This window comes from Meles meles, chromosome 14 (assembly GCF_922984935.1).
Source record: "Meles meles chromosome 14, mMelMel3.1 paternal haplotype, whole genome shotgun sequence".
Taxonomy (NCBI): Eukaryota; Metazoa; Chordata; class Mammalia; order Carnivora; family Mustelidae; genus Meles; species Meles meles.
This window is the reverse complement of record NC_060079.1, coordinates 69,426,056-69,446,535: the sequence shown is the minus strand read 5'-3', so window position 1 is coordinate 69,446,535 and position 20,480 is coordinate 69,426,056. Positions and strand designations below refer to the sequence as shown.

The following is a 20,480-nucleotide window of genomic DNA, read 5'->3' as shown; positions in this document are numbered from 1 at the left end:
TGAATTGCATTTCTACTACTGCTATAGATATATCTTGTTAAAAATATGTATCTGTCAAATCTTTCTTTTCCTGCAGTTCAGAAGGAATGGTTATAAGCAAAATTCTACAACTGGTTACCAAGGGAAGCTAGGATAAGTCTTTCACTGGAAATATTTTAAGACAAACAAAAAATAAAAATTCAAAATGATTTATTGAGCTTCTAAGCATCATTGATCTTCTAAGTTTCGTATTTTGCTCTTCTAAGCACCATTAAAAGCACTGGGGTTACAAAGACAGGACATACCCCCTGCCTTACTGGAACTTAAAGTTTAGTAGGGGACATACATATTTTAAAAAGAAAAACAAATATGTACGGTGCAATAGATAAGGAGAACCTAGTCCAATATGATCAGAAAGAATAACTTCTCGAACTTACAGTATGTTTTTACAGTATAACTTCAAAAACGATGGATAGACCAAATGGCTTCACAAGATTCCTTTTAATCCCACGATTCACTGAATTTAGCTTCCCTTGAATCTTAAGTAAATTAAATTATTTTATAATATCAGATAGTTTCACTTAACTCTCTAGGAGATAGAATTTATTTGAAGTGAAACCTTAGATCAATCAATTATATGTAATATCTAACAACTTTATTTCCAATGGTAAAGTGTTAAATCTGTTTACTTTTACTCTAAAATTTAGAGTTCTATATTCCGTCATCCTCTCAGAAATCCTTTCCAAGAAGACACGTAGTCAGATCCATCAAGCAGTTAAATGGAAGGTTTTTCTGAGTATATTCCAGATCTAACTCAACAGTGAGGAAAATAAGTTGGTTCTATTTTTAATTATATGTTGGCTAATAAATAGAATTCTCTCACTCCTAACCATCAGAAATTGCTAAGACATTGTCTAGGAAATAGCAAAACCTTGAAATTCAGCAATTAAACTTCTGTCCTCTCTCTTCATCACATGATAAACTCATGACCATTAGGACCCACATTTTAACTTTCTCCCATAAAATAATAACTATTTTGTTTGATATTTCTGCTCTGTACTCTAACAAAAGACGGTCAATAACCATCTTTTTGAAATGTGACTGATACTCAGCTACATGATTAAGTTGTATACTACGCATAGCATATTCTGAACCCCATTTGTTAATATATTCTAAATATAGCTTGAACTGAATATACTAATCCTCCATTCATTTACATAGGGAAAAAGCCACATTTATGACTACCTTAATCTTTTGGTAATCTGTACGTTCTGCTCTTTGGTTTTAATATTTTACTTTCTAATGTAGATCAGTGCATATGGAATACAGAAAGTTGATTGCTTGATAAGCACATTTAGAAAAATATGAGAAAAAATAAAAACAAATCTGTAAAGTAGATTGCTTGATAAAGTCATTTGGGAAATATGAGAAAACTAAAATCAAATCTGGAGTGCTTTTCTGTATGAAATGCAATCTGAAAAGTTTAGAAGAATGGAGTTGTTAAGTCATCCATCACACATCTGTGGGTCCTCGTGTAAGACTACGTGACTAGAACAAAAGAAAAGACATATGTAAACAAGAACAGTCATTAAGGATGAAATAACATTGAAGAAAGAAGAGATGGAATGCTATCTTCAGTAGTGTCTTTGTGGCTCTTTCAAGGACGGAGATGACATGGGCTTGGACATCACAGAGAGAGGGTTTCAGCTCCCTAACTTATTGTCACTTTGAACAAATCACGTTATAATAATGCGTACCTCACAAGATTGTTGGAAAGGTTAAGTTAAATGGTATACCCTTTTCTTAAATTTTTTATTTTTTTATTAACATATAATGTATTATTTGTCCCAGGGATACAGGTCTGTGAATCGTCAGGCTTACACATTTCACAGCACTCACCATAGCACATACCCTCCCCAATGTCCATAACCCAACCACCCTCTCCCTAACCCCCTTCCCCCAGAAACCCTCAGTTTGTTTTGTCAGATTAAGTAAATGGTATACTCTTGATGAGTTCACCTGACCTGTAACATATACGATAAGGATTTTATTTTCTGCTCCCTCACCTAAAAGTTTAGGGAGGTGATTAATGCTATAGTTACCCACAGGTTTGCAAAGGAGGGGCTTCAAGCCCAGAAGGAATAAAGGACTACTTGGCAGAACATCACAGTTGGTTGGAGAGAGTACCAGTTTCTTGTCCAGACTGTTCTAACAATAACCATGAATTGTGGTCCCCAAATGACAGCAAGCTGAGATCCCCATCAGATGCTGGCCTGGAGGCCTTATGTTTCTTTGGTCTTCAACCTGGGATGCTCATCAGGATCACCAGAAAATTTGACCAAAAATAGTGATGCCTAGACCCACACCAGAGACTCAGATTTAACTGCCCTAGGTAGAGTTTTGTGTTTTGTTTTGCTTTCATTTTGGTTTTTGCTTTGTATTTGCTGGCTAGCTATTCTAAGGTACCTCGGTTGTTTCTCATGGACAGCCACTGTTGAGAACCGCTGCTGGACCTGGAGTGTAAGTAATCTGAATCCTGTGCTATCACCTACCCCAACCCCATGATCTCAAATAAGGAGAGGAGAGCAATCCTACGGTGGTTTTCAAGGACCCAAAGATCAGGAATGAAGGCTGGAGGATAGAAAGAAGAGGTAAGGTAAGAAGTTCTTAGCCTCTACAAACCTAAGTTGCCAAATAGTGAAGCCAAAGCCTCTCTAAAGTGACAAGAACATCTTCCTTGACAAGGATGGTCTAGTTTGAGCCCTCTTCTAGGTTATACCTTGCCCTGAGCTTGCTGAGCCCAATTTAGCAAGAATCACCCACCCATCCTTGATATCTAATCAAGCTCCTCTTTGTAATTTTCCACTCACTAACCCCCTCACTCTGCCCATTGACTCTAAATCACTCTCTCTCTTTGCTGTATATGGAGTTGAGCTCAGTACTATAAGTTTCTCTCCCCTACTGCAGTAGCTCTAGTAAAATCTGTCTTGCTGTTTTAAGAAGTGCAATAATAATTTCTCTTGAACAGTTATTATATTCTGCAAAGCATGGTCAAAGCTACAGGGAACTCAAATGCATGAAGAGTTTAAATATGGAGTCAGGACTTCTTGAATCAGAGAAGAGCGAAAAGAGGCAAAGCCTCTTTCCCTCACATAGGGAAGATTCTAGAGAGATTTTCTAAAAGATATGACAGTCAGGCCCTGTGAAACCCAGGAAGAATACGTACAGGTGAGGCTATCACCTGCCACCCACGAACAGGGGAGCAAGCAGGAATCATTTGAAAACTTGCACAGGTTGTCGAGACTATGCCTCAAGCTCTATGACCCTTGGTCACATCCAAGATGTAAGCCCTATGATGGCATTTTTCTGATGGCAGGGCTTCCTCTCCTCTGAACAAGTCCCAACAAACACCTTCCCTTTTGTGGTGCATTTTAGAATCCCTTTCAATGGTATTAAATCATGTCACCTACATCCTTTTTTTTTTTTAATATTTTGTTTATTTGACAGAGAGAAATCACAACTAGGCAGAGAGGCAGGCAGAGAGAGAGGAGGAAGCAGGCTCCCTGCGCAGCAGAGAGCCTGATGTGGGGCTCGATCCCAGGACCCTGGGATCATGACCTGAGCTGAAGGCAGAGGCTTTAACCCACTGAGCCACTCAGGTGCCCCACCTACATCCCTTTTTGATGTAAAACCCATCTTTTACCTTAACTTAAAATCCTATAGACACTGCCCCTGATGCCTGCTCAAATGTTTTTCTTTCAACTAAGATAAGAATTAAGGCTAGTATCCTCCCAACTTTTGCATTGCTAAATCCATTATTATATTATCTCAGAATTTCTGAAATAGTATGAAATTCATCCATTCCATTTAAGAACTCTTTCCTCCTCCCTGTTGTATCATCTACTAACCTTAAGGTCACTCTAATTCCTTGAAAACCTGATCCACACTCTTCATCAACCCAAGTATTGTCATCAGCAGGGCTTTATGCTGAAAGCTATTGGCATCGGTTGGGTATTTATGTTTGATATGCTCAAAAACTCATGACAATTTATATATATATATATATATCTCACTATTAATAATAATAATAATATACACTTATTGTGTCTGTTACTCTCCTAAATACTTCATCTGTATTAACTTAAGTAACTTTCCCATCAATCACATGAGATAAGTATTATTAAACACACACATACTCTCTCTCTCTCACACACACACACACACACACACACACACACAAGGTTCAAGGGGACTGAGTAAGTCCTCCAAGTTCACAAGCTCGCAAACAAAATAATCAGACTTTGAGCCAAAATCTGTGTGACATCAAAGCCTGAGTTTTTCCCTACAGCTCTGCCCTTCCTTCTCCAAATTCTTTGTCCTGACTACATTAGGAAGAATAGTACCTGGCTGGCACAAAAAAATACTTGTCTTGTGGATATTGCCGCTATGAACATTGGAGTGCATATGGGCCTTTTCTTTTTTCACTACATCTGTATCTTTGGGGTAAAACCCAGTAGTGCAATTGCTGGGTCATAGGGTAGCTCTATTTTTAACTTTTTGAGGAACCTCCACACTGTTTTCTAAAGTGGCTGCACCAACTTGCCTTCCCACCAACAATGCAAGAGGGTTCGTTCCCCTTTCTTTTTTTTTTTTTTTTTTAAAGATTTTATTTATTTATTTGACAGAGAGAGACCACAAGTAGGCAGAGAGGCAGGCAGAGAGAGAGAGAGAGAGAGAGAGGGAAGCAGGCTCCCTGCTGAGCAGAGAGCCCGATGCGGGACTCGATCCCAGGACCCTGAGATCATGACCTGAGCCGAAGGCAGCGGCTTAACCCACTGAGCCACCCAGGTGCCCTTCGTTCCCCTTTCTCCATGTTCTTGCCAACATTTGTTGTTCCTTGTCTTGTCAATTTTTGCCATTCTAACTAGTGTAAGGTGGTATTTCAATGTGGTTTTGATTTTAATTTTCCTGATGGCTACTGATACTGAACTTTTCATGTGTCTGTTTAGCCATTCGTATGTCTTCTTTGGAGAAGTGTCTGTTCACGTCTTCTGCCCATCTTTTGACTTGATTATTTTTGGGTGTTGAGTTTGAGAAGTTCTTTATACATCTTGGATATCAGCCCTTCATCTGTAATGTCATTTGCAAATATCCTCTCCCATTCTGTGGGCTGTCTCTTTGTTTTGTTGACTATTTCCTTTGTTGTGCAGAAGCTTTTTATCTTGGTGAAGTCCCAAAAGTTCATTTTTGCTTTTGTTTCCCTTGTCTTTGGAGACTTGTTTTGAAAGAAATTGCTGTGGCTGAAGGCGAAAAGGTCACTGCCTATGTTCTGCTTTAGGATTTTGAAGGGATTCCTGTCTCACACTGAGATCTTTTACTCATTTAGATTTTATCTTTGTGTATGGTGTAAGAGAATAGTCAAGCTGCATTCTTTTGTGTTTAGCTGTCCAATTTTCCCAGGACCATTTATTGAAGAGACTGTCTTTTTTCCACTGGATATTTGTCCTGCTTTGTCAAAGATTAACTAATCTTTATGTATAAAGATTTGTTTAGATTAACTCCTTAGTTAATCTAACTAGTTAGATTAGTTTAGATTAACTAATCTTTATATATTAACTATAGAGTTGAGGGTCCATATCTGGGCTCTCTATGCTGTTCCAGTGATCTATGTGTCTGTTTTTTGTCAGTGCCATGCTGTCTTGGTGATCACAGCTTTGTAATATAGCTTGAAATCAGGAAACATGATGCCCCCATATTTATTTTCTGTTTTTTGTTTTCAACATTTACTTGGCAATTCAGGGTCTTTTCTGATTCCATACAAATTTTGGGATTGTTTGTTCCAACACTTTGAAAAATGCCTTTGGTATTTTGATCAGGGTGGCGCTGAAAGTATAGATTGCTCTGGGCACAAAGACATTTTAACAATGTTTATTCTTCCGATTCACATGTATGGAAAGCTTTTCCATCTTTCTGTGTCTTCTTCAATTTCCCTCATATGTTCTGTAGTTTCTAGAGTATAGATCCTTTACCTCTTCGGTTAGGTTTATTCTGAGATATATTATGGTTTTTGGTGCAATTGCAAATGGAATCAATTCCCTAATTTCTCTTTCTACAGTTACATTGTTAGTGCATAGGAAAGAGCCAAGATGCCATTCAACAGATGAATGGATAAAGAAGATGTGGTTCATATGCACAGTGGAATATTACTCAGCCATCAGAAAGGATGAATACCTAACAATTGTATCAACATGGATGGAACTGGAGGGGATTACGCTGAGTGAGATAAGTCAAACAGAGAAAGACAATTATCATATGGTTTCAGTTATTTGAGGAACATAAGGAATAGGATGGAGGACACCAGAGAAGGAAGGGAAAAATGAAGGGGGGGGGGATCAGAGGGGGAGAAAAACCATGAAAGACTATGGACTCCAGCAATCAAACTAAGAGTCTTAAAGGGGAGGGGGTGGGGTATGGGTGAGCCCGGTAAGGGGTATTAAGGAAGGCATGTATTGCATAGAGCCCTAGGTATTATATGTAAACAATGAATCAGGGAACACTACATCAGAAACTAATGATGTACTGTATGGTGAATAACATAACATAACAAAAAATATTCACAAAAAAATACCTGTCTTCAACTTCTGCTATAGGCATTCAGTTCACAGAGTAGATTTTAATGGCAGATAAGATCAACCCCAGAGATCCCATTCAGTCAGGGGAATTTCCTAGTTTACTAAAGACCTCTCTAATCCAATGAAAGGCATACAACACTTCTTTGCCATTCAACCCCACAACAGTCAAGTTATTCTTCTGTCAACTTACACAAATAATGCCAACATTTCACTATCTAAATTACTTCAGTGTATCCTCAGTGACTACAAAATGCTATTCTTAAAGAACACTCCAAAGATTGAGAAATGTCTTTCAATCTATATGGAAGTCCATTGGGGAAGGAAAATAGGGTCCAAGGGTAACTGAACGACATGAACAGTATTCGAGAAATAGATGGACCATATGCTTTTTCATCATTTACCAGTACAAATAAAAGATTTTTACAATAAAAAAGACTGAAGTCAACTAATATACATTATCTCAGGCAGGAAACATACCAGATCCCACACATTTCAGAATGTAGTTTTTAAAATAGTAACATCTTATTAGCTAGAAAAGAAAGTGTTCCCACAGCATTCCCACATCCCATTCCCATTTATAAACAGGCCTTCATAACACTTTGCTTAACACTTTCTATATTCACAGAGGAAAATCTACAGTGACCTAATTTTGATCTCCTTTTCCAAAGTTTGAATAAATTATATTTTATTTTTACATGACTAAACTAAGTTCATAAGAGGAAGCTTTTCAAGATTGTTGAAATTGCTAATATAATCTTATTCCTCACTCTAGAAATTTCTGGTCACTTTGCTCAATGAACAGTCTGCCAAGGCTAATATTAATGTGATGCTTCATGAAATTCTGCCATAGGGGTGCCTGGGTGGCTCAGTGGGTTAAAGCCTCTGCCTTGGGCTCAGGTCATGATCTCAGGGTCCTGGAATCAAGCCCCACATCGGGTTCTCTGCTCAGCGGGGAGCCTGCTTTCTCCTCTCTCTGCCTACTTGTGATCTCTGTCTGTCAAATAAATAAATAAAATCTTAAAAAAAAAATAAATTCTGCCATTTACAGACACCATGGAAGTCCTAGCGGGTGTTGGGTCTAGCTAAGGATGTCTGGTCAACAAAGGATATCCACTGGCCAAAATGTGTCTCAGGATCTTTCTCTCCCTAAGGCTGCATATGTGCGGGAAGGAGAAAGTGTAATTATAACATTCCCCCAGTTATCCACAAGCTCTAAAGAGGTACATGGCCCCTGAAGCTGATAGGAACAAGTTAAATGAGTCAATGTTCAAACACCTGCCAGGGGACACATCTTATTCAAAGCTGTGAAAGAAACGATCTCCTCCCTCCCATATTTCCTCTTGCCCTTCTTCACCCCGCACCAATCCAAGCTGCATAAATTAATATCAACAAGGACACCAAGCTCAGCACAGCAAATGCGTGATAAAGACAGTAACTCAAGCATCTATGAAGAGTAACTTACATGATGTTCCCATTCCAGAATTCTTTCTTCTAGCCTATTAGTCAGGCATATATATCAGCCATTCTAAACTGAGCTTTCTCTGTGGAACCTCCTCAAGATCCCTTTGGGAAGTATCATTAGTACATTTCCATGTGTCACCATTTTAGGGTATAAGTAGTCTCATTAAGTGTTTGCATAAAGCACCAAGTTTCAGACTCTGGAAACTGTGAAATCAAAGATCCTCAGCTGTGCATTCCCACTACCAAAGTAACAGTAAGCTACCAGGCTCCGCATAACATCTGTTGAGCGAATAAATGAACGACTTACTGACGCTGAGCTTAAGGTAATATCTGCCGATGGAACAGAATTAATCTTCATAGGGGAACCAGAATAAGTAAGTAAAGGTTCAATTAGATATAAATTTAGTGATAAGAATTGGTTTCTATATTCTTTCCCCTACTGCCCTCCCTCCTATTTTTATACCTCCATTCAGAAAAAAGAACACTGCTGAATTTACAAAGAACAAAACAGAACTAAATAAATATTAATACTTACTTTCAGAAATACAGGGCTAAAACACAGAATCTCAATGCATCGCTAAAATACACCCAAAAAGCCCTCAAGGCTGGCACTAACTGGCTTCGCACTCACCATATTTTCCTGGATGTGCCCCTCCTCTAGAGCCATGCATCCCAGTGATCTGGCTCCCTGCTGTCTTATGTAAATGGTGACCTCGGTGTGTATTTGGAGATAGAATCCCTCTGCACTCTGCAGACTCACTACCTTATTTCATTGGGAGTGACGGTGTTCCCAGGTGTTGCCATGCAGCAGCTTGGTGTAACTGTTGATGTTAATTAGTTTATGCAAATCAGCTAGATACCATCCGTGATTAATTCTTCACTGCTTTATTAATTTTGAATACTTTAGGAGGCTGTTGGACATGTATGATGCAATATCTGCTTAGAGAATAACCACTTATATGATTAATTTAGACCCTGAAGAACAGTACTTGATCTCTTTCTCGTTGATACTACTAATCACACAGAATTTATAACTTTAAGAAAGTAATTGCGCCAGAAATGAAAGTAAGTTTTCCGAATTTTCCACAAGTGACATTGGCATATCATACCCTTAAAATAGCTGCATGGATTTGCAATCTAAAATTAATAGCAGAGAAAGCGTAGCAAGGTGCCCATTCTGCGCCAGGCTCTGGGCACAGGACTTCACGTGCTTTCTCAGTCTTAATAGAATAAACAAGCAGGCAGATGGGAGTGGCGGTTCTGGGATTCTAACCTTGACCGCTGGCACCAGAGCCCAATTCTTTTTTTTTTTTTTTTTTTTTTTAAAGATTTTATTTATTTATTTGACAGATAGAGATCACAAGTAGGGAGAGAAGCAGGCAGAGAGAGAGAGAGAGGAGGAAGCAGGCTCCCTGCCAAGCAGAGAGACCGATGTGGGGCTCGATCCCAGGACTCTAGGATCATGACCTGAGTGAAAGGCAGAGGCTTTAACCCACTGAGCCACCCAGGCGCCCCCAGAGCCCAATTCTTAACCACGACGACACATGGACCAAAAGAGCTCACACACTCAACAAAATTCATATAGAACTTACAGAAGTCATTTTTGTGATCACCGCTCCTTCCAAATGTTCATGTTTTCTGACTCTATTTCTATCAGTTCCTCCACTAAGCACTAAGCCTCTATGAGGGCTGAATTTATATCTCCCATCGCTCTGCATTACCCACAAACATAAAAAAACAGTAGCTTGTACTGAAACGGGTTTTATTGATTCAATTTTATGGTGAAAATTATTTTTCATCATTCTGTTAAAAGTCACAATCATTTAATTCTCCTCCTCAGATATTTCTCTAACGTGGTAAACACTCAAAGACATTTCTGATATAAAAGGGAAGTGTTGATGACTAGGGAACCTCTGACTTTTATGGAGAGGGGTCTAGGCAAGAAGTTGAAGGAAGTGAACGATCCAATGAGATCATTTATTCAATAAATATTTACTCAGATCCGTATCTTATTAAAGTTTACTCAAATCCAGACACAGTAATCGAAATGCTTGGATGCAATATCTCCCTCCATGAGTGCACAGTCTCATAGATGAAATAACAGAAGTGTAAAGAACCACTCTAATATGAGGCATCGGGTAACTAATCCCCATTAGCAGAAAAAGAAACCTACAAGAAAAGAGTGATTTTGGTACCAAGGCGGGTGGCTTGGTGGTTTAGGCCGCTGCCTTCGGCTCAGGTCATGATCTCAGGGTCCTGGGATCGAGTCCCGCATCGGGCTTTCTGCTCGGTAGGGAGCCTGCTTCCCTCTCACTCTCTCTGCCTGCCTCTCTGCCTACTTATGATCTCTCTCTGTCATAAATAAATAAAATCCTTAAAAAAAAAAAAAAAAAGAATCAGAGGATGTTCTTGACAGACTCCTCACCCAGACTCCCAATGACAGAGGAAATCTGTGCCCAGCAATAGGAAGTTGTTAATAAAAAGGAAACGAACCGACACGTGCCTGAGAGTGGGCCAAGGAGTCCTCCAGCACATGCACAGATCTAGGAGAAATAACCGGGAAGGTCTCCTGAAGCACGATCCAGAAATCCCTGAATGCTAGTCCAAGGGACAGGGCTCTTACTGGAACTTATTACTTAAAATATTCATAATACCTCTGGGCATACGCAAGGTCTGGGGGATGGAGAAAGGTTGTCACTGCTGATGTTTGTTTCTCGAAAGTTCTTTTACTCGAATATGAGATCATTCTGTGTGCAGATTTGTCCTTTCTGATGAGTGCCCGTGTCAGCATTATGGGAAGAGACTTTGATTTTTGGTCTGGCAACCTTATTACCTATTGAGATGTGTTCCCACTGGAAAATCACTTTACCTCTTTCTCTCATCTCCAAATGCTTTATTTTTTAAAAAGGAGGGTTAGGTCAGGTGCCTCCGGCATTTAATACTTTTTTTTTTAATTTTGTCAAGCCAAAAGTGGTGGCAGCCGTAATATTACAAGATTCAGAGACTGCCCTTGGCAAGAACCAGCTCAACAATCACCACCTCATAAAGGCTCCATCCACCAGCCCGTTGTGTTTCATACCATTACTTCATTTATGCAATTCATTACAGTGATAGAATCCCTCGACTCAAGTTGTGACCTAACTAAGCAGAAGACCATAAAAACGAAATTATAACGAAATTATTAGGTAAAGATAAAGTGTTATGATAGCAAACAGTTGGTACAACCAAATTCATATTTTGTGGTACAATAAGGAATTCCTGGAGGAAGTGCCATTTTAGTGGAGGTCATGGAAGTAGAATAGGGGAACTCATTTTACTCAGGATCATGTAGCTGTAAAAAACAGTCCCATGGAGGGGCACCTGGGTGGCTCAGTGGGTTAAGCCTCTGCCTTCAGCTCAGGTCATGGTCTCAGGGTCCTGGGATCGAGTCCCGCATCGGGCTCTCTGCTCAGTGGGAGCCTGCTTCCCTCTCTCTGCCTGCCTCTCTGATACTTGTGATCTCTGTCAAATAAATAAATAAATCTTAAAAAAATATATAGTCCCATTGAAGTAATTTTAAGATAGGGAGGTATGGGGCGCCTGGGTGGCTCAGTGGGTTAAGCCACTGCCTTCGGCTCGGGTCATGATCTCCGGGTCGTGGGATCGAGTCCCACATCTGGCTCTCTGCTCAGCAGGGAGCCTGCTTCCCTCTCTCTCTCTGCCTGCCTCTCTGCCTACTTGTGATCTGTGTCTGTCAAATAAATAAATAAAATCTTTAAAAAAAAAAAAAAAAGATAGGGAGGTAAAACAAGGATACACACACCAAGGAACCCAAAAGCAAAGAAACAAACAAACAAAAGAAAAACAATAACTCGACCTTAAGGAAAATAAATGGCACAATGAAGGTATGTGACAGGACCCTCACACTCTGACACACATGTGACTCAGCTTCTGTTCAAATGTCTCCAAGTCTTTCTCCTGACAGCTGGATTTTCGACCCACTATTCTGCCTATCTTGTGTCTGCCTCACAGCTTCTCCTTCATGTTTGTACCTCCTTGTAGCCTTGGCCTGCCAGGGTTTGGGAAGGATCCAACTCTACCTCATATATGGTAACTGGGGTATTCGTCTGGTCTCAGTGCACCCAAAGTCATGGTTCTTTCAGGACAGGATCTCTCCGTTAAAACTTTTAAGATACAAGGAACCTGATTGGCCCAGTCCATTTTTCATGCTTATGTACTGGCTCTCCATGGTTCAAATGCCGCACTTTGTCCAATTAGTTGTCTCTGGAGGTAGTAGAGAAGGGGTTGAGGCTATGAAAAAGCAGAGCTGTGCCACTCACTTCAGCGGGGACTGTCGGAAAGGCAGTCCCTTAAGAGATGTGTAGGTTTGGCCTTCTGTCATGTCCAAACTGTAGAGTCCCAAGCAGAAGGAACGTATCATGAACAGAGGGAGAAAGAGAAAGGCCTGAGTAAGGAACTACAAGTTCACTACAGTCAAGGCGTAGCCCATGACAAGAGATCACAGGCAACTATGTAGGACTCCGCATTACAGAAGATAAATTAAGGCAAGAAGACTCTTTCTGAGATGCTGCCATAATCCAAGGGAGAGAAGGTGAAGACTTCAACAAAGACAGTGACCATGGCACTAGAAGGTAAACGATGGGTTTCAGAGGAATTAGAGAGGTAGTATTTACTAGCCGACCTCATCAATTATGTGTAGAAAATGAGGGAGAAGTCAAATAGGATTCCCAAGTTTCTAATTTAGACAACGCAGTAAACGGCAGTGTGATTAACTAAAACAGAAAAGGAACTAGAAGCCATTTATTACTGGGGTGTCAGGGGCTTTGCAGGAAACACAGAGAGAGGAAATGGAGAATAATGAGTTCTCGGGCTACGTTTACGGTGATTAAGGTATATCCAAGCAGAATAGCCAGTAGGCAGTCAGATATCGAGAGGGGTCTCAGCCAAAAACAGAGAGTTGGTGAGTATCCATAATTACATGAGATGAGAGGTCCTGGGGAGTGTGAGAGAGGACAAAATGCAGAACCCGGACTGGAGGCTTTCACACCTCGGTCTCAACTCCCCACAAGACTTGAGGCCACCTGAGGCAGGCCTGTCTCCTGGCACTCGTGCACCAGGTGCCAAGCACAGAATGCTCTGACATAATATGAGAAGGAAATGCACAAACCACCTTAAACACCAAATCAGCTTTTTTCCTGCGGGGGATGGAGGTTTTATTTCTAGTGGGGGGTAGTTCAGAAAGGAGAGAGAATTTGGAGTCATTATAAAGTGATCATATAAAATAACAATCGATTCCACCCAAGAGCTTCTGTGTTAAATAACCAAATACCTGAGTATGTATTTGGAATGAAAATGTATTTTCTTCTTCACTAATCGAACACCTGGGTAAATGACACAAATGTGGCCATCTGTCAAAGCACATCAAACCATGTATATGATATCCACGAATTTTGCTACAGATAAAATGAACCTCAATTAAAAAAAAAATAGCCATGGAACATGTGACTGATTAAAAGAAAACAATTCATCATTTTTTTTTTTAATTTTCCCAACAAATACCCATTTATTGAACACACACTTAGACCCTTAATTAGGGGCTCAGAATACATAAAACAGGAACATGACAAAAGTTCTTACTCTCAAGGAACTCATGGTTTAGGGTTAAGCCAGACATAAAACAGATCATTAGAGTGGATGATAATTGAAGTAAGAATAGAGTGCCAAGGGTCAAATGAAACTGTATGAAAAGGTTACAATCTTTTTTGTCTCCTCTGCTCCTAGGTCAGATGTCCAAAGGGAAATGGAGCTGAAAACCTCACTTCCTAAGCCGTGACTGAATAAGTTACCAGAACTACGTTGTACTAATTACATATGTAACTCATTAGAAGAGACAGGGACAAAAAAGGAAAGCAAATGCAGGGTAATAAGGGTGCGTTGTTGAGTGTGCATCGTTCTGTGCATGTACTGTTTAATCAGAAATACAGCCCCCCTCTTATATGAACTACTGTGTGCAGGACGCGGGGTGGTGGTTGGAAGGAGGCTGGGAAGGTTGGCTACTTGAAAAATGAATACTAGAAAATGTTCATTGCTCAAGTAATCTTACATCACTTTCAACAATACCAAGCTCAATGCTACTCAAACTCAGCAACTCAACTCTCTTGAGGCCTGAACAACCTTTCAAAGAGTTACAGAACAACCCTTACAAATACAGTGATGCTTCAAGTTAACAGTTTTAACTCAGAAAGATTGATGTTAATTTCTGGGGGGAAAAAAATCTCATATAGTTTTTGGTTTTTTTTCTGGATTTTTGTTTAACAGAACTACCAAAGTTTTCCCAAATACTATAGATAGTTATTTTTCCAAAGTTAGGTAAAAAGATGTAACCTTTTATAGTTTCTTCTTTCTAAGCGTTTTCTAACACTGTGACACTATATCTACTCAAAACAACAACTTCTACAGGGACTAAAACTAAACGCAGAGGCCAAGGACAAAGTGTCTTTAGCCAGCCATGTTAGTCAGTGAAGGAAAAAACCTTTATTAACCCATTATTTGCTAGATCTTCTGGCACATGGTAAATTATAGAAATTGATTTGTAAAAAAAAAAAAAAAATCAAACGCTGTATATTTGAAGACTGGATAAATATAAGTATAAACATCATCTAAGTATTTCACTAAAGGGAAAGAATCATGGTAATTACACATTTAAAGTAACTGTGCATTTTAATCATTTAGGGTAAATTAACTGCAAAAAGGAGGGGAGGTATTCACTTCCATCACAGACACATCAAGACATTCTGGATAAATTGCTTATGATTTATTCCATATATATTTATTCTCCTTGACATAAGTATAGACACAGACAATACCTATCATGTCTTGGAAAAACATTCTTTGAATATTTATGAGCATATTTATGAGAACATCATATTATTGTAAAAATTTCATTGTTGGGGTTGTTTTACATATCCTGAGATAATACTGAGCTACATCTTTTTATCTCTTTTAAAAATGCTATTCCCTGGGCCCCGGGTGGCTCAGTCGGTTGAGCATCTGACTCTTGATCTCAGCTCAGGTCTTGATCTCGGGTTGTGAAGCCCACCATGGAGCCTACTTGAAAAAAAAAAAAAAAATGCGATTCCTTTTCTTAAAATGCTGGAATTCCCCTCAACTCTCAAAAAGATTCTTTCTCTGGATAAGACTTTCCATAGAAGATGAGCTGCCACTTTAGTAGGGCATCCAATAGTCTATCTTTCTAGAAGTATTCACATGAGATAGAAGTTATACATCTGCTTGAAGGTATCACGTAATTTTCTGCCTGTTAATGGCATGGAAACCTCAATTTTCATCCTCCTCACAAAACAACCAACCAACAACATTCTCAAATGTAATAAAGCTTTTTAGTTAGCTATTGGCAACTTTGCAACAAAATGCCTTATCGATGGTGAAATTGCTTGGCAGTTTCTCGATCACCACGAAATATTCTCAATCACCACGAAATATTCTCAATCATCACTGAAGGATCAGAATTCCAAAATTGAACTAATAAAAGTTTACTACAGTATTTAGTATTTGCAGCATTTTAACTTTTAAATATTTGTAGTACATGGAACATTTTTACAATCGTCTTTTGTTTCCTCTATCTATGCTTTTGGAACTAACATATGTTGGGTACGAGATAAGCTGAAACAAATGATGTCTTTTCAAGATGAAATCTCCCTGGGTGGGAAATGCCACCCCACATGATGCTGTTTGTCTTCAGCATATGCTGAAGTGCTTGTTCATACTCATGTTAACTTGACTGGCCAGCTATGGACAATTAGTTCATCCTTAATATTGATTGCTGTAGGGATTAATATTCCAAAGATGAAGTGGCAGGTGAACAGACCTGATAAAATGCATATGGGATTTTTTTTTTTTAAGATTTTATTTATTTATTTGACAGACAGATCACAAGTAGGCAGAGAGGCAGACAGAGAGAGAGGAGGAAGCAGGCTCCCCACGGAGCAGAGAGCCTGGTGCGGGGCTCGATCCCAGGGCCCTGGGATCATGACCTGAGCCGAAGGCAGAGGTTTTAACCTACTGAGCCACCCAGGTGCCCCTGCATGTGGGATTTAAACGTTCAGCAGTAGGTAGTACAGTTTGCTGTTGCCTAATAATAAAGACTACTGGCTGGAGGCAAAAAGGCACTTACACTATAATAATAAAATAAATTATCATAATTTTCCAAAAATCAGAAGTATATAGCAAAAGGGTTGAACTGTAGATGAAAAATTGTGAAGTCCCCAGTTTTGGCTTATAATGTTTTGTTCAGAAACCCACTGAGGAAGAGTATCTATAGTTCTAGGGCTAAAGCCAGACAAAACAGCCACGATCTAATCATAGCTAAATACAGAAAACAAGGTTGAGATCAAGAGACATTAGCAGTCTTTAAGAACTGCTGATGGGATCTCACTCAGCTCATACTGCCAGCACTAAGTCACAAATAACCTCCCAGGTCAGATTTCCAAAGCAAAGTACTGGCAACGAAGAAATGGACCAGACAGAGATGACCAAACTCTTGACGGTAACAGTTTACAAGCCTGTGTTCCAAAATGTTGACCTAATGGGCTTCAACCAATCAACACAATACTATGTCAGCATTCATACTCGCCAGCATGTGTCTAATTTTAAACAGCGATTCCCAGTTGATTTTCTCAACGGACAATGCTCTGATTGGTTTCTTTACCCAAGGGGTCAGTCACAATTAGTATTTTAAGTCACAAAATATATGCACAAAGAATTCTGAAATCACCATAGTGAGACATTAATTAGTCTCTGACCATAAAACTAAGTACACTTTTTTAAAAATAAAGACGACTTTTATGCAAGCTTTCACGTATTTTCATAAAGACATTTTATTTACCTAAGCAAGCTGATTCTTCATAGCCAAGTTATAAATCTAAGACCGTATCCTGTATGGGGATAAAGTTATGAGATCAGTGTGGTTCCCTGAAGTTTTATTTCTGTCAAAGGTTGGAACAAATGACTCACCGAAGTTATACAAATTTTCACAGCAGTGGGTAGTCTGTCTATGCACAGAAATCTGGAGTGAAATGCATTTAGCCAGACTGGGTGATGATACTTCCAGCGATGGGGAGGGGAAGAGGGTTCCACCAGTCTGCGAGGCTTGGAAATCAGACACATCAAAGATCATTATTCCTATACAATTTCTCCAGTAACTACAGAGATAGTATCACTGAGATTTCAATCAAATTATTTGATTACTATAAAATGAACCTATTTACTCATTTTTATTGTCTCCTTTTCCCCCTCACTGTGAAAAAGAAAAATAGGAATGTACTGGTTAATGGTTGCATAGTGTGTATTATTACTGAAACCCTGAAAAGATCATGCAAATAGTTCTTTATGTGCTCAGGGTACATAGTCATTTCCCTATTCTCTTGTTCATTTGTGTTATTTTTATTTGATGCCAATCCAGCAGCCATCGCCTGCATTGTCGTTTTCACGGGTTAAAATAAGTCGCATAGAAACTCTCCTTATTGGGGTGAGCATTTAAATGACTTGACAAATTTGCACCTGGACCTTATCAAGTCAGCAAATCGTTCTGCATGATTACCAAGAGTCCCGTTACATTAACTTCCCTGCTTCATTTAGAGCCCAGACCAAACACTCTGAAACAAAAATGAGTAATCCCATGTTCCAACTAAAGAATTTCTACCATATTCAGTTTCTTGCTAAGTACATGTTCCAGGGATGATACTACTAATAGAAAATGTCTCTTTACTTTGTGAGGCCGTGACACAAAACAGTATCTTCCAAATGAGGGGCAATTTTTTTCCCCAGGAAATATCATCCTTCCGTGGCCAACAGGAGCCATGGATTCAGAAAACGTAAAAGAAACTTCAATATTTATTTTCAGACTGTGCTGCTCACCTTTTGATCCTGAAAGCAATGAAAGCTGTACACATAAACAAATCCTTTTATATAGGTTGGAATTCACATAAATTTGAAATGGCTCAAAAATACCAAATAAAATCTGCCTGGACTCCATTTGTAGGATTTGATCATCTAAATTGAAAAGCTGAATTATATCAACACAGAATACATTCTTCCATCCACATAGATCTTTGTTTATAAGTGGATATGAGGATATGGATACAGTTATGGTAGTAATTCAGGCTGCACCGATATGTACGTACCACACATAGATTGTTCCGCACAGCATTTTTATTTTAAAAAAGGGAGAAGGGATCATTGCCTTTCCCAATAGTACTTATTTTAAAATTAATTTCACTTTGGCACTTTTTTTTTCAGACCCAATATTACTTTTTTTTAAGATTTTATTTGACAGCTAGAAATCACAAGTAGGCAGGAGGGAGGGGAGAGAGAGGAGAAAGCAGGCTCCCTGCCCAGCAGAGAGCCCAATGTGAGGCTCGATCCCAGGACCCTGGGATCCTGACCCAGCAAAGGCAGAGGCTTTAACCCACTGAGCCACCCAGGAGCCCCACTTTTATTTTTTTAAAGATTTTATTTATTTATTTGATAGAGAGATCACAAGTAGGCAGAGAGGCAGGCAGAGAGAGGGGGAAGCAGGCTCCCCGCTGAGCAGAGAGCCCGATGTGGGGCTCGGTCCTGGGATCATGACCTGAGCAGAAGGCATAGGCTTAACATACTGAGTCACCCAGGTGACCCCCAATAGTACTTTTTTTTTTTTTAAAGATTTTATTTATTTATTTGACAGAGATCACAAGCAGGCAGAGAGGCAGGCAGAGAGAGTGAGAGGGAAGCAGGCTCCCTGCCGAGCAGAGAGCCCGATGCGGGACTCGATCCCAGGACCCCTGGGATCACGACCTGAGCCGAAGGCAGCGGCTTAAACCACTGAGCCACCCAGGCGCCCACCCAATAGTACTTTTAAATACACCTGTTTCACCCTTAGGTTGCCCCTCAGCGTACAGATTACTTCGAAGTCGTCAGTTTAATGACATCATTCTTGTGTTTTCATAGTAGCTTTCAGTATATTCTCATATTCTGAAACAGTGTTTGCGTCTCACGGCAGGTATTACCATCTGCATTTTACAACTGAGAATACCGAAGCTAAGACGTGCGGAATGCCTGACGAGGGAGGAGGAAACAGGCATTCTGACACCCAGACTGGGGTTCACCCCTCATCTCCTGCTGTTCTGCATTAAAGAGGCCGGGCCCTGAAGCATCAATAAAGCCAGTGGTATTTGCTACATTAGGATTTCAACATGGTACTAATAAATCCAGTTAGCAAAGTCCATATCATAACGTCGCTATCTATGGAGAAGATCACTCTTGACCTTGGTCTCTTCTTTGTTTCCCATTTTGGCCCCAAACGAGGAATTCTAAACAGTCAAAAGCCCATGTCGGGGTTCTCACCTCAGGGTCCTCATCATAACTCTCCTGGTGCTTACTCAATGAGGGAAGCTGGCCTGGGGTCATGGACGGCCTTCCACGGGGTTATTGGAGGATTTACATCTGTTCATCAGATGGCGGAACCACTTTGTGGAAATCACCTGTAGCAACACAGATCGCCCTGGTGGGCTGAGTATTTGGGGCTGAGCTTCCACACCTGCAACCTGGTCTACTGAAAACTGGAGGTCAAGCAGTGGTCCACAGACACTGTCAAATTCTCATGGTCATAATACCGATGAAAATTGAGCCAAGCATCTTTCCTTCATGGAAAACAACTGTGTGCACCCAGATATTTTCTTAAAGAGTAGTTTTAAAGTTTGAAAGAGTAGTTTTAAAATAATAAAATAAATGCAGTACTACAGTGTTAATACTGGCTAGCCCTTTTTAATTTCATAAAGCACTTTTTTCAGAAAATCAGAGAAACCGTTCATGTCATCCGCAAATGAAATATCTCAAATGCTTTTAATAAAATCTATCTTTAAAAATGTTCTATCATCTTCACAGAATCCCTGGATTAGAACCCCTGATTAACAAAACAAAAAAAGAAAGTTTTTAAAGATTTAGAGGAGATGTTAATGTTAATTAAATCTCTTTTATCTAGATTGATTAGTGTAATTCATTATTCACTACTCTTCTGGACAGATGTGTTAAATTACAGTTGATACAGAACACTGCTGATACTTTATTTGATCACCTTACTTCAGGCTTAAAAATATCCACACTTGAAATTAAGAGAGAACACACAGATTTCCAAAGTGTTTCTCCTGCTCAACATTTTTTTGGTATGATCAAGCCCAAATGGTTGTGACTGTCTTATTTTGGATATGTTTCTGCTAATTATCCTTTGTAATTACGTCAATTTTAGAAATCCTACTTTGTAGTTTCAGAGTACTGCAATATGAAAACCTCAGAAAGCAAACAGCTTCCTCTAGATAATTTGCAGATACAGTTTATGAAGAGGGACATTTTAAT

At 39.5% G+C, this 20,480-nt stretch overlaps 1 protein-coding gene across 2 annotated transcripts in view; it reads right to left on the bottom strand.

Annotated features, from left to right (window-relative positions):
- The window catches only part of GPC6 (glypican 6), a 1,107,056-nt gene that overhangs the window by 1,035,889 nt on the left and 50,687 nt on the right, over positions 1 to 20,480 (bottom strand). The window lies entirely within an intron of this gene.